The sequence below is a fragment of the Crassostrea angulata genome, chromosome 4 (genome assembly GCF_025612915.1).
Source record: "Crassostrea angulata isolate pt1a10 chromosome 4, ASM2561291v2, whole genome shotgun sequence".
NCBI lineage: Eukaryota > Metazoa > Mollusca > Bivalvia > Ostreida > Ostreidae > Magallana > Magallana angulata.
This window is the reverse complement of record NC_069114.1, coordinates 5,818,952-5,822,275: the sequence shown is the minus strand read 5'-3', so window position 1 is coordinate 5,822,275 and position 3,324 is coordinate 5,818,952.

Here is a 3,324-nt window from a genome sequence, read left to right as displayed (position 1 = left end):
GATCAATGGTTGTGTTGTTACTAACCGTTAGAGAGAATACCTCTGCGTACAGATAGATTTAAAACTGTGACGTACTCTGCGTTTGGATTCGATAGAAAGGGCCTCGGAAGAGAGAGAGAGAGAGAGAGAGAGAGAGAGAGAGAGAGAGAGAGAGAGAGAGAGAGAGAGAGAGAGAGAGAGAGAGAGAGAGAGAGAGAGAGAGAGAGAGAGAGAGAGAGAGAGAGAGAGAGAGAGAGAGAGAGCAAACTGGCAGTAAGTCAGAAATTTTATCACAAGCATTTCAGTTGTGTGGTCCATAATTTTGGATAAATGTGTGAATGAGAGAAAGAGAAAAATTACGGCTTTATGCACAAGAATCACATGAAACCTATAAACATTTAGATTTGAATAATGTTGCTTTCTAATCAAATAAATGAATAACATTTAGAGAGATACCACTGTTATATTAGACTGACAATGCCTCTCGGATATGAGCGAGCGATATACGAGGGGTGTTCAATAAATAGTATCACTAATCAGGTAGATTACGTAAAATACAGGGTTCAATTGACCTTTAGATTTATTTTCGCGCATGATTTGGTTCATATTCTATTTCTATGGCCGTTTATCTGACCACGTTTCATCATCGAATACTCCTTTAAGAAGTATAAATATAACCCCTACTCGAGGAATTGTATGTAAATATGTCTGGTAAGTCGTCATCCAAGATAAAACCAGAGGCTACGTAAAGGTTGTGTCAGACTAAGTAAAGACTCGAAAAAATTGTTTAAAGGGGCATGGTCATGATTTTGGTCAAAAATTATTTTTTCGATTTTAATGTTTACAATGCTTCAGTAAGGCATTTTTAATAGGCAACCACAATTTGAGAGTCATTTGTTGAGTTATAAGCGAGTTACAGAGCTTGCAATTCTTCGCTATGTTAACAAAGCTTTTGTTTACATTTTGAATGTTGAAGTGAAAATTCCAGTTTTAGACCTCAAATGAATGTGTGAAACGTTAGGAACTGTTTATTTATGCTTAAACTGAAGAGGAACATAAAATGAATAAGAAGGTAGACAAATCAGCTTGAAAAGATTTTTAACTGGTATATTGAACTTATGTAAACAAAAACAGGACACGAGCCCTGTTTACATGACGAAGAATTGTATGCCCTGTATCTTGCTGAAAACTTATCGACTGGCACCCACATTTAATTTGATCATAAGAAATGCATTTCTAAAGCATTGTAAATAATAAACACAGTAAAATATAATTTGACCAGAATCGTGACCATGCCCCTTTCAAGAACTGTGTGATGTGTATGGAAACAAGTGTATGTCATTGGTGGGTCAGCAAATTCAGAAAAGGCCAAACAGACCTTAAGGATAAGGAACGTTCTTGAGAACCTCGTGCGGCTTCAACGGATCCAATGCTTGCAAAAATAACCGATATCATTGCTAATGATGGTTGTTTAACCATTAAACAAATTACAGCAGATTAAGTAGGCATTTCATCAGGGACAGTATTTACAATTTTAAAGAAACACTCTGGCCTTCGAAAGATTTAGTGCAAAATTGATACCTCATCATCGTACAGAAAAACAAAAAACGATTGCGGGTTGAAATGTTTAGAAAACTACTTAACGAGGTCGAGTACAGAACGAGTACGCACGCTTTCGCGCAGCGTTTTATTTGTATTGTGATGTCATCTTTTTGCTTGGTTGACGCCATGGCGTGATAGTTTCAACTGCAGATATTCAGCGAAATTTGTTGAAAATGGCTCGTTTAATGCGTAAAATTAATGTTATATTGTGAAATAAACATAAAAGCTATATTTGGGCTCGGGTCGAAAACGTGAAGAGGGTTCAGCAGGCCTAACCCTCTGTCACGTTTTCTTAACCCGCTAAATATAGCTTAATTCATATATTTCAAGACAGTAACCATGTATTTTATATTAATGAACCTTAACATGTGATGTTATATATTTTTTTATTACTAAAATATGTCTGAATGCTTTAATAATACTATAAAGAACACTTTTTCCGCCTTTAAATAGCCATTATCTGAAAAATCTGGGAAATTGGGCATACAAAAATCAACTTTGATAAGACCCCTGGAACAAACCAGGAGGTAAAAGTTTCTTTTTATTTGACCATTTGATGCCTTTTAGCAATAACTTTAATATGTAGAACAGAAAAGGAAATCACTAGGGCAGAAGTTTAAAAAAATGTGCAAAGTTGATACATTTCAAGCGAAATCCCATAGGGTCCTATGTTAAAGATTAACAAACTTTGAAATGACCCCCTAAACAAACGGTGTGGTAAATGTCTTATTTTTTAATCTTAAAATAATAATTATATCAGTAGAAATTCAGGTAAAAAGTTTAATTTAAAAAATCTAGGGCAGAACAAATTAGACCCGGCCTCGTTAAAATCTACACAAATTGGTATGGACGACGTTTATCGGAAATTTTTAGAGGTGATGAAACATGGATACTGTACTGACTACCATCAATGAAGTGGCAACTTGTTGCAAATGCACATCTTTATTCAGTCATTGAAAACCTAGTATGATGATTTATGACATTGACATGATGACGTGACTTGATGGGACAACACGTGATGTGACTAGATGTGATTAACTGGAAAAACAAAGAAAAAATACATAAGTGTTGATGCTATGAATAAACAAACAAAACACACTCAACATATGACAAATACCACTCTAGTAAATATATATGCCCCGTGTTCTAGTAAATTAGCAAATATATAACGAAACTCGTACTACTAGCAAATTATACAATTCAAAATGAATGACTTTATAACTCAATCCGGAAAAAATGTGTATAATGTTAAATTGGCTATATCAGATACATTATTTTGAACATCAATTATGTGTGTTTGTTAAGGAAGAATATTTTGAAGGTAACCATTAAAAAATTACAATCAAAGGCCCGAAGGGCCTGAGAGTCGACTCGCTCTTAACACGTCAATATTTTGATGGAAGTTTTATTTATATTAGATTGTTACATGTAGTAATACATTTAATTTCTTTTCTGTCTTTTCTAAGTGAATAAAACATAGGTAATCAAAGATTACAGAGCTCATCGAGACAGACTTTATTATACCACCTTGTTGGTACTGCATAAGCGCTCCCCCCCCCCCCCCCCCATTCGAGATGAGCTAAAAATCGTTCAAATCTCATTTCAATAATATTTACGCAAAGTAGTACATTATACAATTTTAAGCTTTTTAAAGTATTTGATATATATTGAATCATGGTATAGCAGATATTCACATTATATGCCCAAAAATTAATTTTGAGAAAATAACTCAAATAAAACATG